We start from the raw sequence: 17,391 nt of genomic DNA, 5'->3' as shown, positions 1-17,391 counted from the left end.
ATTAGTATGGTATATGTTTATTTTTAAGAATACCTTCCTCAATGAGGTGATATTAAAATTCGAACTTCCGTTGCATACGCCAATGCTCCGAAGTTAAGGGTTTCATAACTCCCTAAATGCAGGGTTACCAACTCTGAAAAATAAAATTTCAGACACTTGCTTTTAATCCTGGGATGAGCAATGAACAGATGAACAATAATTGTAAACACTGTCCCATAAAGAGCCCAGCTTTTGACATGCCAGCCATTTCTGTTTTACTAAGTTGGCTATACTGAGCGTTACACGATTTTCATCTTTTGTTTTTGTGGTTAATAGTCACTATGACAAGACGCTGTTACGTTGTGAAGCGCTCTATTCCTACTCTGTACAGAAAACAAATGACGATCACGCGTTATTCGGCGCTCCGTGACTACCCTGTACAAGAAAAGATGATGATCGCGCGCTATTCGGCGCTCCGTGACTACCCTGTGCAGAAAACAGATGACGATCACGCGCTATTCGGTGCTCCGTGACTACCCTGTACAGAAAACAGATGACGATCACGCCCTATTCGGTGCTCCGTGACTACCCGGTACAGAAAACAGATGACGATCACGCGCTATTCGGTGCTCCGTGACTACCCTGTACAGAAAACATATGACGATCACGCGCTATTCGGCGCTTCGTGAGTACCCTGGACAAAAAACAGATGACGATCACGCGCTATTCGGCGCTCCGTGACTACCCTGTACAGAAAACAGATGACGATCACGCGCTATTTGGCGCTTCGTGACTACCCTGTACAAAAAACAGATGACGATCACGCGCTATTCGGCATTCCGTGACTACCCTGTAGAGAAAACAATGACGATCACGCGCTATTCGGCATTCCGTGACTACCCTGTACAGAAAATAGATGACGATCACGCGCTATTCGGCATTCCGTGACTACCCTGTACAGAAAATAGATGACGATCACGCGCTATTCGGCGCTCCGTGACTACTAACCATACAAAAAAAATATGAAAATCGCGTAACGTTCAGTGCTGCCAACTTACTAGAATAAAAATGGCGGACACTTCAAAAGTTGTGTACTTTATATGTTGAAATATATAGCTGAAGCCTGACAGAAACATCGGGCAATCGTTAATACACCAGTTAGTTGAGCAATCAGCCCACATTGTGTTTTAATTTTCGTTGTCTCGCGTTTCACGCTTTGACGCGAACAGTTAATCGATTATTTTGAAAAAGCCCTTGAAACTAGATACTTTATGACGCAACTTGATGTTCAACATTTTTACTCCTTTAACGGTAAGACCTACATGTACACTTATTAAACTTAATTTGTACAATATTGTTACCGTTCAACGACGGAAAGTAATTTAAAGAGAAGATATATCCAATCAGTAGGCCTTATGAGGCTGAACATAATGATAGGTGTAAACGTAGAATTTCATACGTAGTTTTTGATAAAATCGAGAAAACAATTTCTTTTATAAACCAATAAATTGGTGCTGTACGATACCCAAGCTATTTAATACGCCGAAACTGAAACTAAAGTAAATGCTAATCAAGTTTTTCATTTTAACATTAGTAACATGGTTAATCGAATATATACGTCAATTATCATTAACTCTTTTCAATAAGCAAGCAGATCTACGGTAAGGCTAAGTTTGTCCTTCATTTTCTTTTATGGACTTAACCTTCGAGATTCTTTTTATGTATGGCTTTGCCAAGTTTAATTTTTTAAACTCATGCTGCAAGTTCAGACAGCCTTGACGTATAAACTTGTATACACTTAAATCAGATGTAAGAATGAAGGATGCGCAAAAACGTGTGCGCGTTAGACTTGCTCCTTAGAAATTCTCTCTGGATATGGCTTTACCAAGTGTACATTTTAAGTCATACTTAAGAGATGTGTCAATTAAAAGACAGTTTAAAGATAACTTTATATGACGCATTATTGATAAATTTGAGACAAGCTTGCAATCGAGGAAATAGCAAGTTTGCTGTAGCCTTGTTTACACGGGAAGGTCCTACAAGTTGTCTCTTAAATCTGATTGCCAAATAGTACATCCGATAGAGCTTCATGAGAAATGAAAATGAACAAAATTTAAGGTGCTATGGACCAGGAGGATAGGAACTACGAGGCTTCAAAATTTGAATATCCATAAAATATTATGGAATTATAAACGTTTGAAGTAAATATCTTGAAAACCGTTAAAGCAATCAAAACAAAAGTTGTACAATATAATAAGAACAAAATGCCCTATCGAAAACCAGAAACAATCTTGCCGTAGGTGAGGCAGTGTTGCCAACTTAGTATAAAATATTGTTTGAAATAGCACCATATTATGTAAGTGTGCACAAATTTAAAATGATGCACTATTATCACTAAACATAACAATGAAGTGTAGTGGTACAGCGTTGCACACTGTTGGAGCTACGTCTGTAGAAAATGTACAATGGAGAAGTCTGGTATGTGGCAACAGATGGTAATAAAGGAATCTGGGTCTCATACTATGCATAACACCGATAGTAACACATAACAAAATGTCAGTAGTGTCACAAAATATTAATGCATTTGAAAAACGAAATTGAGTGATGCTATTTTTACGTCCTGTGTCAGCTCCAAAGTTATATAGGACGAAACTTATAGTGTAAAGTGGGATTCGAACCACAATGAAAGAAAAAGATAACAATGAAATGTAAGGTGAAAAGTACAACAGAAATATGTCCAAGGCGGGATTGGAACCCGCAATTCCTAACATGTCCGTTGTCTAGCCTTCTAGACCACATGGCTATCCGGGACGACTAAAAACGAAATGAGGTATAAGGTAGTAATAAAATAATTATTTTTCCAACACGAAAGACATAAAACAAGAAAGTACTCTTCCAAATACTGATAAGATTACCTGGAGAATCCGTTTACAGAATTAGAAAACATGTGTTTCTTCCCTCGCGTGTATCATTTAGTTTTCGCGAGTTGTCTGCTTATTCACCAGAGTTACAGAAGTATAATGCAAAACCCTAAATTTTTCTAATGCATTCCTTTATTACCATTTATTGTCAGATATCAGACTTCTCCATTGAACATTTTCTGCACACGTAACTCCAACAGTGTGCAACACTGTACCACTACACTTCACTGTTATGTTTAGTGATAATAGTGCAGTTTAAATCTGTGCACACTTGTATATTGTGCTAATTCAAACAAAATATTTTTATGCTGAGTTGGCAATACTGCTTCACTTATGGCAACACTGTTTGTGGTTTTCGATAGGGCATTTTGTTCCCATTATATTGTACAACTTTTGTTTTGATTGCTTTGTAACAGTTTTCAAGATATTTACCTTAAGCGTACATCATTCCATAATATAATGTTTTGGATTTTCAAATTTTGAAGCCCCGTAGCTCCTATTGTTGTGGTCCATAGCACCTTAAATTTAGCTCATTTTTATTTCTCATGATGCTCTATCCGGTGTGCTATGTAGCAATCAGATTTGAGCAACAACTTGTGGGACCTTCCTGTGTTAGATTTGCAGCCATGCAAATACAAGCTTGTGCAAATGTACAGACTTGGTTGATTGATTGATTTTTTTAGTTTAGCGTCCCTTTCAGCAGCGAGGCTATATGAGACGTGGACCTACTGATTAACGTGGAATCCGAACCACATGAGCTCCCGCCGGGAATCGAACCCGGGTCTCTCACGCCAAAGGCGCGTACGCTAACCGCTTAGCCACGGAGGAGCTCTGTACAGACTTGGACTTGAAGGCTTAAGTAAGGTTATTAAAAGTCTGGAATGGTATTAGGGCAAATGCAAATTTTTGTTTGAGTTGATTTTAGTTTAGTGTCCCTTTCAGCAGCGAGGCTATACGAGACGTGGACCTACTGATTAACGTAGAATCCGAACCAACGATGACAACGATGACGTCAGGAAAGCAGTCACAATGGTTCCAGATGCAAGCGCCAAAGCTATACGATTTTGGGATAAAAAAAGAGTTGTTCCGTGTTTGAAGAAATGTTTGAACAATTATGGTACTTACATTGAAAAATATCTCCTGCACAAGTGCACCATGGACGTAACTTTCTTTACGTTCATGTGTACATTTCTTGTATATCTTATTTTTTGTTTATATCTTTACTCTCCTGACAACACTCGATATTATTATTCGGTATTATGCGATAACCCCGTATTTTCCTCTACTAATTTTCATAAATTTCTCCTGAACACAAGAAGCAGTCACTGTATTTCATCATTTAACACAAATCAAGGCAATTTTCAGGTGGTAATTATGTAAAAGCAGAAAGTCATACTTCAGAGCTGAAGATGATAACTTCGTTAACAAAAGCGAATTAACGTTTAGTAGACGAAGCAATTTCTTGTTTGACGTAATGAAGAGACACTTTACAACTTCAAATGGAATTAGGTAGAGACGTTAATTTTCCTGTCAAGTTCCTTATTTCGGTTGCTGTTTTCACTCCGCCTCCCCCCACGTACATACAGGGCGTTTCTCTATTATACCACTCCAAAGACACCAATTATGTTCAGAATGAAGTGCTCTTTATTATATGATGTCTGTTGTCACTACACAAAGAGAAGCTAAAATGATTTTCTAATAAGTCTTTTGGTTCATAATACAAAAGCGCCATTATTTATTAATGTCAGATTTCTGATAGAAAAAGTATATCTATAAATAGAAAATCTATTATTGATTTTATTACATCTTTGTTATAAACAAATGGCTTTAGGTTACTATAAATAACCAAAATATCTCTTTGTATGTTTTTTTCCTGCGGAAATTAAACTAAATCTAAACCACAAATTTGGTGGTCCATATCTTTGAAACCAGGCCGGTAGCCAGCCCAAAAATTTAGGGGGGGGGCAGAAGTTAGAGGGGGCCCTATCCAACAATATTATAGTTCATCATCATATTATAGTTCATTTGCAAGCCTACCGTGAAACTTTTAGAGGGGGCCAGCAAAAATTTGGGGGGCGGCCCCCTAGACCCCCTGGATACGGGCCTGTTGGAAACTCGCAAAACAGTCCTCGCAGAACAGTATTTTTACATGCGTACTAAAGATTTTACCTCCATGACTAGTTTTGTTTGATCAACATCAGGTGAATAATTGTATAAGTCTCGTAAAGTATATACTATTTTTTTAAGTGTAAACCTCAATTTCCACGGCGAATAACTCGGAAATGGAAAATCCAGTACGGCAAATTTACCTCATGTTATTAAGTAAGTAAAAATCTACTTCCTTACCAAGTTTGATCAAGATCAGTTGAGTTGTATAGATCTCGTAGGTATATACTCTTTAAGTGTAAATCTACAAATTTGACGGCTAGTAATTCAGAAATCAAAGTTTTGTATGGGAAATTCACCTCGTATCTTTATTAAGTAAGTAAAAGTCTACTTCCATGCCAAGTTTGGTCAACATCAGTTGAGTTGTATAGGTCTCATGTGAATATACTCTTTACGTGTAAACCCACAATTTGACAACCAATAACTCAAATCAAAAAGCTGTATGGGAAATTTCCCTCGTGTATTTATTAAACAAATAAAAATCTACATTCATGCCAAGTTTGGTCAACAATACTTGAAATTTACCTCTTGTGTATATTAAGCACGTAAAAGTGTAATTCCATGCCAAGTTTGGTCACCTATACTTGAAATTTACCTCTTGTGTTTATTAAGCACGTAAAAGTGTAATTCCATGCCAAGTTTGGTCAACTATACCTGAAATTTACCTCTTGTGTTTATTAAACACGTAAAAGTGTAATTCCATGCCAAGTTTGGCCACCTATACTTGAAATTTACCTCTTGTGTTTATTAAGCACATAAAAGTGTAATTCCATGCCAAGTTTGGTCACCTATACTTGAAATTTACCTCTTGTGTTTATTAAGCACGTAAAAGTGTAATTCCATGCCAAGTTTGGTCACCTATACTTGAAATTTACCTCTTGTGTTTATTAAGCACGTAAAAGTGTAATTCCATGCCAAGTTTGGTCACCTATACTTGAAATTTACCTCTTGTGTTTATTAAGCACGTAAAAGTGTAATTCCATGCCAAGTTTGGTCAACTATACCTGAAATTTACCTCTTGTGTTTATTAAGCACGTAAAAGTGTAATTCCATGCCAAGTTTGGTCACCTATACTTGAAATTTACCTCTTGTGTTTATTAAGCACGTAAAAGTGTAATTCCATGCCAAGTTTGGTCACCTATACTTGAAATTTACCTCTTGTGTTTATTAAGCACGTAAAAGTGTAATTCCATGCCAAGTTTGGTCAACTATACCTGAAATTTACCTCTTGTGTTTATTAACCACGTAAAAGTGTAATTCCATGCCAAGTTTAGTCAACTATACTTGAAATTTACCTCTTGTGTTTATTAAGCACGTAAAAGTGTAATTCCATGCCAAGTTTGGTTACCTATACTTGAAATTTATCTCTTGTGTTTATTAAGCATGTAAAAGTGTAATTCCATGCAAAATTTGGTCAACATCAGATGCATTCTGTACTTTAAATCACACATTCAATATTTGATAGCTCGGGGACCAATGATTTACATAAGAAACTTTTCCCCCTGCGTTGTGATCTCCATGATAAATTTAGTCAAGATCGCATAAGTTTTGTAGCTCACGACGATATAAAATTCACAACATAATAGCCTTGCATACTTTATACATATTATAACATACAGTACATCACTATTTGACTCTAATATTGGCCCATACTTAAATAGAAATCTCGTATACTATTCGTATTGTGTAATCCACATTTCATTACTTATAACTAAACACAGATATTATGAAACCACAATCTAACTATATTTGCAGAACACTAAGAATGCATCTATACCAGAAATCAAAATAATATGGTAATGAAATCTAAATATTTGTGGGAATTATTTTTGTAAACATCAGCATAGTTCTAAATAAAATAAAAATATCTATTAAACTGTATTTGTTCCATTATTATTTAACTGCTGTGACTATATGGGCAATAATAACTATTATTCTACTGAAAAAATATGGTTCAAAGAATTTAGTCATTACTACAAATTTTAGCTCACTGAATTAATTTATATACAGTTGCGTATTTAAGGGGTGGGCTTCCGAGCTTAAGCCCCAACCAAAATTTTATTTACTATTTTAAAGTAAATTAAATATCTTGCAGAATTTTCACATTTCCAGGAATTAAGTTAGCAAAGACCCCTTCCGAAACAAAACCTTAAATACGCCACTATATATATTGACAAAGACTCTTTCTTTCTGTCAAGATACTAATAATTTTCATACGTAGTAAAATATTATGTAACACTTGGGAATACGTCATTTTACTCTATGAAAGCAGGGACTAAAGTAAAACTAGCCATAAATCATGTTCGTTGCCTTTTCCGTGCTTTCAAAATTCAACTTCTGCCTAATACAAGTAAATTGAACTACACTATTAAAACCTTCAAAATCATTATATCTAGTTTTTACCTTAATTTTGAAAAATCTTCCAACCAAATTTCCGCTTACGGTAGGGGAAGGCGTTGTACCTGTGAACACTTTTAGATTTTTCGAAATTTTGCTGCTAATATTTAGCACTTTTCCCCTGATTTTTGTCGTATATTTGAAATGCCATCTCTGCTACCAGATAGGATGATTTTTTAAAGGTGTTACATAATTACAGTAGCTTTTATATCATATAATAAGAACATATCTGTTTTGTTCACAGGTACATTATGGTCATGTACCATTGAACAGAGCCTCTTGTACCTTTGAACAAAATGATAATTACAACGTCTCCGTGGCAATAATATAAAAAAGCCACAAATTTTACTAGTTATAAACTGCAATAAAAGGTTTAGCTATAAAAAGGTCCCCAGAATTGAAATTTTATTAATTAAATTAAAAATTGAAGAGAAGTTCTAACATAAATTTGTGAACAATACTGTTGAGCATATACAACATAAGCTTATATGTTATACAATAAGCGAATATTTAGAAACTACTTAAAATCATGATTAATAACTTTATATCCTAACCTAAACTATATAATATATATATATTGTTTTAACTACTTACATTGTGTAGCTTTAAATAGTATTATTTATCGTTCAAAGGTACACGATGCATTAATGTTCATAGGTACAAGAGGGTCGCCATTACGAAGAAAAGTTCTCCACTAGCTTAAATATTGAACAGATGTTAAAACTAAAAATATTACTGTATTTACCAATGATTCTACCCCAAGTTTGGACAAATAAACATCACAACTTGCGAAAACTGAAGAGCACAAAACTCAAAAGGTAACTACAAAAAATCTTCGTTTTGGGGGGTGAAAAAAATTAAAAGGAACATTACTCGGCACAACACTCAGTAAACAACAGCCAAACGCGTTTGTAGTGCTTTTTTTTTATTTAATCTTTCAAACGAATTTTAATCACTGCACCTAGATAGCTCTGAATTCGAGAAAAGCACAGGTGTTCAAAGGTGCATTGTTTCAAAGGTACAACGCCTTCCCCTACTGTTCAAGATTTACTAATCAGCATGCAGATGAAATAAGTTATGTCTCACTAGAAATAATAGCTTATTTGCTCACAAGAATTTAGATGTAATTTAGCACTTAAAATATTTTGTAAATTGTATTCTTTAGTAGATTTTGTTCCACAATTTCAGTTTAATATTTTCTTTTAGGGTTTATTAATTAAACTTCAGGTGTCTAATATACGTTACGTTTGCTAAAATTAGCAACATTCCAAAATACATATCCAAGAAAAAGAAAATTCCTTGCGACTGTCTTCGTTTTTAAAACAGCATCAACTACCTAGTCTCAACCCCAGACGTTCCGCAACAGGGGTTCACACGCCTGTGTCCAGGGAAGGCAAACATATACAAGACTATGAATGTAATCCGCCTATTTTTAATAATCATCGTAGTTTTTGAGTAAATAATTTTGAAAATATTTATCCCAATTAACGAAATCGAACATTTAGAATAAGCAATACTAAAATAATATAAATTCACATAATTTAGAAAAAAAATCCCTAAATATAAATGCATTTTAGAATCAAACTTGATTATTAGTATCACTACGCCACATATAAGCTAGCTAGATTTATGTAAACGAAAACTTGTTAAAATTGAATAAACATAATAATATAAGAAACTTATGCTATTATTATAATTATTATTATTATAAATTAGGAAAAAATAAAAATGAGAATAGTACAAAACGGACTATACTGACGAAGATTTTGTAGTTCTCTATTTTGTATACTTACCTTACCGTGTTTTAATTTGGAATCCTAAAATGAAGTAGGAAACCATGTAATTACCTATGAGGTCTTTGAAACTAGTAAACTTCGAAATTTAATTTAAAGCTTTCTAAATTTAAAAACCATCAAGCACTTCCATCTTTAATTTAAACTTACAATTAAACGAAACGTACTTTTGTTATTTATCTTCTCTGTATCCAAAATTAAACATTAAAGTGCTTTTGCATTATTTTCCAGCCCTCTTTTGAATTCAGTTGAGTCGAAAACAGAAACAACGAAAAAAAAAGAGAAAGAAACATTGCATGCAAGCGTTGTCGTGTACGATGTTGCTTGTATTTCTAAGACAACTTGTGAGTGCTTCCCATTTCAGTTTCGTGATCTCCCAGATGTCGCTAGTTGCAAGAGTTTATTTTCTTTCTCTTTCGTTGACGTATAACGTAACGTAACAAGAGAAAACTAATTTTGTGAAACTTTCCCACTCAGCATGTAACTTAGACAGACATATAAATAATTGTTTGTCCAACTACATTCTTCTTCGAATCCTCCTTCTCGTTGTCTAAAACCCATTGTTCGTTGGCTCAAAAACTTCAAAGTAAAATTGGCGACCTTAAGTTATGTTTAAAGTTACTGCATGCGACAGTGACATAAATTTTCAGATTTCTGTAGGATAAGAACTAATAATTTTTAATACCTGCAGATGTAAGATGTACAAAAAGTTGTCAATGCCACTCTATTTCCCGGAAAATACAATGTACGAGGTTAGTCTGAAAATATTCAAGCATTTATTTATTTGAGTTTAACGTCTCAAAATTATGACCCGAGGTTAAGGAAAATCAGTGCTGTATTTAGGATTTTGTTCGGCGGGGGGGGGAGGGGGCTATGCAGAACACAACACGTGAATAGGCATTTATATTTTTTCCTTTTCACCCTTTAACACGTTAGCTGCCATGTGGGTCCGATCGGACCTACTGGAGCAATCTAAGAAAATGTTCTTGTAGGTCTGATCGGACCCACAATTTCAAATTCGTCGAATTGACGTTAGAGTACTTGTATTGTAAAATGTTGTTAATGAACTGTTGTGTTTCTATTACACATAATATATGAGAAATTTACACTGTAGCTTTTGGTCTTTGATATTGATTATTAACGCTGCTAGGGGCGCTAAATACCAAGTAGCAAGCATTTCCTGCTTTTGTAGACCCGATCGGGCCTATGTGTTGCTTTTTCAATGACATGTTAAAAAGTTTGACAATGAATTCATTATTTATTCTAATTTATTTTCACAAGATGTCAGTGTCCCTGTCATTTGCTGAATTTTCAGAAAAGTCTAGATCACTACACTGCTATTACTAATGAGATCGAGTTCTACGTATATTTCTTCGATTTTCATTGCACAAAGATACCGGTACTACTTATTTGCACTAAAAGCAACATGAATATATCTACACTTCTCACTTTTGCACATGTAGTAATAAACAAATAACTTTCTAACAGAGTTGCCAGTTCAACTATAATTTATCCCATTGCCCTTAAACAAAATATACACACGTAGATCCGATCGGACTCCCAATTTTTATGCTCGCGGATTCAATACCTTGCCTTAGATTATGTTTCAATATTAATATTATGTTTAAAAAATATGAACAAAACAAGGTTAATGTAAGTAAGTACGCTCGGCACTCTACCGGTGAACAACAAAATTCACCATTGGCAGCTAACGTGTTAAAATCCAAACACCATAAAGCATCGTTGGGGAAGCAGGAGGACAATTGCCCACCTGAGTTTGAGAATTAAATATAGTTTAATCGATTGTCTACTAATATGCTAGGAAAAAAACGTGAAACTCGTATATCGGTGGAGAATCTCACCCCCTAGGCAAGTCTGAAATGACGCTCCTGCGAACACATGTTGAACATTAGTAATCTGATTTCAACTTAATATATTGCATTTTAGAAAAAAAAAATGAAATATTGAGTTTTATCTGTGTACGTTTTTACCTACAAGATAATGTTGAGACAGTTTGAATCTGAAATATGCTGATTGCAGTTTTAATGGCAAAAATTGCAGACTGGTAAATCTTATGTGATATGATATACACCAAAATTTAGCAGTGAATCTAACCTTTTATTCTACTCATAGAAGAAAAACGAAGCATCATTTTGGCCTACCTAATTCCCCGGGCTACTTATTTCCCTCTCTTGATTTTCTTTAATTCAAACATTTACCTTTCTTTATAACTAAACGATGTAAATATTCCTTTGCTATAATAACTAAAGTCCCGTTATGTTGATATCCGTGGAAATTGGTGTGGAACACCAGTTTCGCTTATCAGTTCCTCTTAGTTTTGGTGTTACTGACGACGGTCGACTTGAATCACAACTAATTAACAGTCGAAAGTAGAAAGTATGATAGGAGAAACGAAAGAAAGTAACAACTAAGAAGAAAGAAACAGAAGAGTAGAATGGACGAAAGAAAGAAGAAAAGAACACAGTTTACATGGAATGAAATTTGACAAATAAGAGTCTTATTTCTGAACAAAGAGCATACGAAAATGCTTTTGAAGTATATTCTTGGAAATGATAAGAAAAATAATTGTTATACGTGAAATGCAAAAAAATTAACTAATTTACTTTGGGGGGGGGGGCTTGAGCGCGATAGCACCCTAAATATGCCACTGAGTAAGATGATAATAAAGGAAGTGGTAGAATGAAGAAAGCTGGAGAAAACTCAAGCACACAATGTTTGTCCACCACAAAGTTTAACTGGTGCGATTTGGGATCTAACTTGGGACTCTACACATCAGAGGTTAGCGCTCTACCACTAAACCATCGTGGCTCCGATATTAACACTTGGTCTGTTATATGAACTGTGAGCGAAATAAATGTTGATTATTTATTTATGTAATGCGATGTTTTGATGCTGTATGATCTTAATCTTAGCTGTTTATGACCATTTGTTGAAAGGAATCATGCTTTTGGTAAGATCTTTACCTTTTTAGGTCATTCAGGTTTAAGAACTGAGGAAAATAGACCAACGAATTGACCTGAAATTTATAGTATGAATGAGAAAAAATTCGATGAGAAGCACTTCAAATGCTGCAAAAATATTTATTTTTTGAGGAGTAAGGGGGAGTAAAGGTAACGACGAGAATGTATTTTGAAAACAAGAGGGAGTAAGAGTGTCGGCGAGAATATATTTTGATCACAAGGGCGAGTGGGATGACGCTGAGAATATATTTGGAGTACGAGGGGGAGTGAGGGTAACGACGAGAATGTATTTTGAAAACAAAGGCGGAGTAAGAGTGTCGGCGAGGATATATTTTGAGGGCAAGGGCGAGAGGGATGACGCTGAGAATATATTTTGAGTACGAGGGGGAGTGAGGGTAACGACGAGAATGTATTTTGAAAACAAGGGGGAGTAAGAGTGTCGGCGAGAATATATTTTGAGGGCGAGGGTGAGAGGGATGACGCTGAGAATATATTTTGAGCACGAGGGGGAGTGAGAGTAACGATGAGAATGTATTTTGAAAACAAGCGGGAGTAAGAGTGTCGGCGAGGATATATTTTGAGGGCGAGGGCGAGAGGGATGACGCTGAGAATATATTTTGAGCACGAGGGGGAGTGAGAGTAACGACGAGAATGTATTTTGAAAACAAGGGGGAGTAAGAGTGTCGGCGAGAATATATTTTGATCACGAGGGCGAGTTTGATGACGCTGATAATATATTTTGAGCACGAGGGGGAGTGAGGGTAACGACGAGAATGTATTTTGAAAACAAGGGGGAGTAAGAGGTCGGCGAGAATATATTTTGAGGACGAGGGCGAGTGGGATGACGGTGAGAATACATTTTGAGGACGAGGGCAAGTGATGTCGAGAAAACATTTTGAGAGACAGGAGAAGTGAGGATCGGGGAAAATGCCCATCCCTGATCCAGAGGCTTCTGAGAGAGGGGCAATTAACTCCCCTGGGTTTAAAATATGTATACATTTCAATCAATCAATAATATATTAATAAAAAAATAAAAAAAATACTTATATCGGACAACATTGCTCCTCAAGCAAAACCTGAAATGACGCTATTGCACTGATCGATAGCAACCTTATAGGAACAATAAAGAAACGTTTCTATGTATGCATTTTCCAATCAAAAGAACGCCAATTGATCCTTGTGAGCATTCGTCAGCGATTATATCCAAGAAGCACTTTCAAGGAAGTACCAAAGAAACGTTTCTACGTATGTGTCTGATATTCGTCTATTTAAACTGAAGTGAAGAGAAATCTGGACCTTCCGATCGAACACCATTACCAAATCTATCAACTTTCAAACTGATTGAAGAATCGTCTTTCTGGGTGTAAAAGGGAGGGCCAATACGAATGGATGTTATTTCTTCAGTGCATCAAAACTAAATAAAATCCCAGCATCACCAGAGATCATAAGACCCAGCAATGTTTTGGAAGAAACCGCTGTAAGTGCTAATCTTTTGTGTGGGTATCTTTATCTGCAATAGGTCATAGAGCTATGTTCAGTGAGCTGACTGTCCTTACAAAAAAAAAAAAAAAAAAAAAAAAACTTTCATTTGCGCCATCACTTTTCTCGGCCAAAATTTTCATGCTATTTAAATGTATTTTCCTGCCTTTTCTTAGAGTTTGTTTTTTTTAAAAAAGTTTCAATTCTTTAGCTTCTGACAGCCAACTGGAATATACAGTTAGTCTCCAACTTACGACCACCTGTACTTACGGCCGGTTGGAAAGGTATTATCAACTACTATAGTAATAAGAAGAGATGTCCAAAATGATTGTCGCATGTCTATAAATATGTTGTTGTAGGAATATAATTTGATAACGAATTCGGCCGGTATTTCTTATAACGTTAGTATATGTATAATCGGCAAAGACATGTACATGGCAAATTTCATGTCAAAAGAGTAGTAAACAAGAACAATAAAACGAAAACAAAACTTTCTTGCCCATTTAGCAACATTTTGTTTTACTCATTCTAATTTTCGTATTTATAATTCTTTTCCTATGAAATTTACCACAAATATACATTTTCCGATTATACACATAGTATCAGTATTAAAAGTACCCTGCAAAACCATTATCAAATTATATTCCCACAACAAGACAGTTATAGATATTCGACAATCATTTTGGACATGAGTGTACTTAAGAGGAGAGGCTCCGAAGGTATCAGTCTGCGATTTTGCTCAAAGTTTGCACATAGATAGTACCCAACTAGAAAGCAATAAATCTGAAACGGTTTGCGGTACCACCTAATAAAACTCGAGATATAGGGGTTTGGATCTGAAAAATAAGAGGATAAAGAAGCATGGTATCCATAAAGTTCGTTGGCAACCCTAAAAGTCTGAAATGGTGAAACAGATGTAAAATCTGGATAACACGTGTTCCATCATTTCGAAAGTATCCCATATCGAGGTCAAAACATTTGCCCCAGGGTCCGAGGGGTCCAAGTCAAAATTTGCAAATGACAAGGGGAATCAAATACTATATCATTTAAAAGTATTGCTAAAAGAAAGAAGATGGAAACAGTCTCAAGTCTCCATGCAAAAGACTTGCGTTCTAGATGGTAATACATCTTCCAAATAAGAGCGTTCAAGATGGGAATACGTCCTTCATTGAAAACCCCGTGGCCCCCTTGAAATCTGAAACGACAGGAAAACATTTTTTCATCATTTCAAAATACAACGTATCGAGGTAAAAAGTTTTGCCCCAGGGTCCCCGGAGTGTCCCAGACGGGGACTAACTGGATATATAGGTTTGTATCTGAATAAGTACGGGAATAAATAAATAAATATGTAATAGAGGAAATAATAGAATTGACAACAGTATGTAGTGAACACCTACCTTCTTCAACAACCAGTACATCTGAAGCGGTTTGCGGTTTCAGCTATTAAAACCGGGTAATGGTGTGTGTGTGTGTTTAAGAAATATGGGATAATATTCAAATATTAGCTTATATGTAACTTGAAATATTAGGGTTAGTCCTTACGTAGGCAAGTGCTTCAAAAAGGAAAAGCAAAACAAACAGAAAAAAACTGTGGAGATTGTCAAAGTTTATGCCGAACTGTCTCTTCTGCTGGTAAATAAAGCTCATCTTGACCCAGCAAATCCTTCCATTTCTATATTCTACCATTAATTTCATGATTCATAATGACCCTGTCCTTTAGCCTAAAGGATACAACCCATAAAGGAACGTAGAATTTAACATTAGTGATGTAATAAGCCTTAAATGGGGCACTTTTTGTTTTACGTTGATACATTATACTTTTGCAATGATAAGACAAGTGTTTACCTCTTCTGATATCGGTTTCACAGTTTCAAATTTGTCGGGGTGGCCACGGAGCTTTCAATGAAGGATTTATTACAATCTTGAACACTCGCTAGTTCGCGCCAGTTTAGCATAGAGACTCTAGACTCTTAACATCTTCTTCCCTTTAGCAATACCTTTAAATGATATACTACTTGATTCCCCATCCATTTGCAAATTTTGATTTAGATCCCGCCTGAGACCCTGGGGCAAATGCTTTAACCTCGATATGGGATACTTTTGAAATGATGAAACACGTGTTTTCCGATTTTGACATCTGTTTCACCGTTTCGGACTTTCAGGAGTGCCAACGGACTTCATGGATACCATGCTTCTTTATTCTCTTATTTTCCAGATACAAACCCCTATATCTCGAGTTCTATTAGGTGGTACCGTGTACCGTTTCAGATTTATTGCTTTCTGGTCAGGTACTATCTATGTGCAAAATTTTGTGCAAAATCGCAGACTGACACCTTTGGAACTTTTCTCCTCTTTAAGTCATACGAATAGGACGTCTATGAACATGAATTAACTTGTTTAATACTTCGACCAAATTTGTAATTCACTATAATTATAGCCTAAATGGTCGATCAACGATTGATCAAAATGGTACTTTACATTGTGTATACTGTGTACTATATAGTAGGATACAACCTGGTTGATTTACGACCAGGCAGTCATAACCAAAGTCGATCGTAAGTCGACTCACTGCAGGGACGTACGCGCAGAGAGTTGATTCTAGGGATCCGGGGCACCCCAGAAATCCCGATTCTTCTGTAAATTTTAGTCTATAGCGTGATTTTAACATAATTTATTCTTACATTGAATTTGGATCCAACTTGAGAACTTTTGGATTTCCCTAATAAATTCCTGCGTACCAGGGGCGGATCCAAGAAAGACTTCTGGGGGGAGCGGTGGGTTGTAATACTGCTACTTAGAGATACTTTTAACAGCTCCAAACTCTGGGATGTTTTATATATATATATATATATATATATATATATATATATATATATATATATATATATATAACTCTCTCTATGGCCTATGGAACCCGCGTTCAATGCCGCGTTCACAAAAGCTCTCCACTGACTTCTATCCTTATCTAACTGCATCCAGTTTCTACTTTGTATTCCAATCTCTGCGAGATCCATCTTAATATTGTCCTCCCATCTGCGCCTAGGTCTTCCTAATGGTCGTTTTCCGATTAAAATTAGAAAGTTTCCTCTTCTAAGGGGGGCGATTGCCACGATCTCCCCCCTGGATCCGCCTCTGCTGCATACGTGTCTGACATATATAAAGGATTTTGCTTTCAAATACACTTACTTGCTATAAGTTGGTGATTTTCCAATGGAAACTATAGACAGACCAATATAGAAGTTTTCACTGTATATTTCTCAACTATTAGATCGAGGGAAAAACTATGCATGAGAACTATAGTCTACAGAAGATTTTTTACTATACGACAAATCAGTTGCCAGTGATTAAATAATACTTCTGAAGATGATAATGGTGATGATTACTAAAAAAACCTCAATAAATAATATTTTATTAAAAAGTTACTTCGGGCGAAAAAATAAAAACAGCAAAAAATAACATTTAAGAGCAACAGTAAAAGCAATTTACGTTGTAAGCGTCTGGCTTCTTATATGAAACTAGTTTTCCCTTCAGGCGGTTCTCCGATAGAATAAAGTCAACACATGAGAGGAGATAATCGTGTGCATTCTCCTTTTCCCATCCCATCCCTTCCCCGTTTTTTTTTTAAAGAAATCTTTGGTGTTCATCCGGCACCGCAAGCGCAATGTTGATTTCCAA

The 17,391-nt window shown here is 35.7% G+C and overlaps 1 long non-coding RNA gene across 1 annotated transcript in view; it reads right to left on the bottom strand.

Annotated features, from left to right (window-relative positions):
• LOC145684338 (uncharacterized) overlaps positions 1-17,391 on the bottom strand; it is a 236,573-nt gene that overhangs the window by 122,086 nt on the left and 97,096 nt on the right. The window lies entirely within an intron of this gene.

This window comes from Thermobia domestica, chromosome 4 (assembly GCF_964235325.1).
Source record: "Thermobia domestica chromosome 4, izTheDome1.hap1.1, whole genome shotgun sequence".
Classification (NCBI taxonomy): Eukaryota; Metazoa; Arthropoda; class Insecta; order Zygentoma; family Lepismatidae; genus Thermobia; species Thermobia domestica.
The sequence above is the reverse complement of the archived record's forward strand: the minus strand, read 5'-3'. Positions and strand labels throughout refer to the sequence as shown.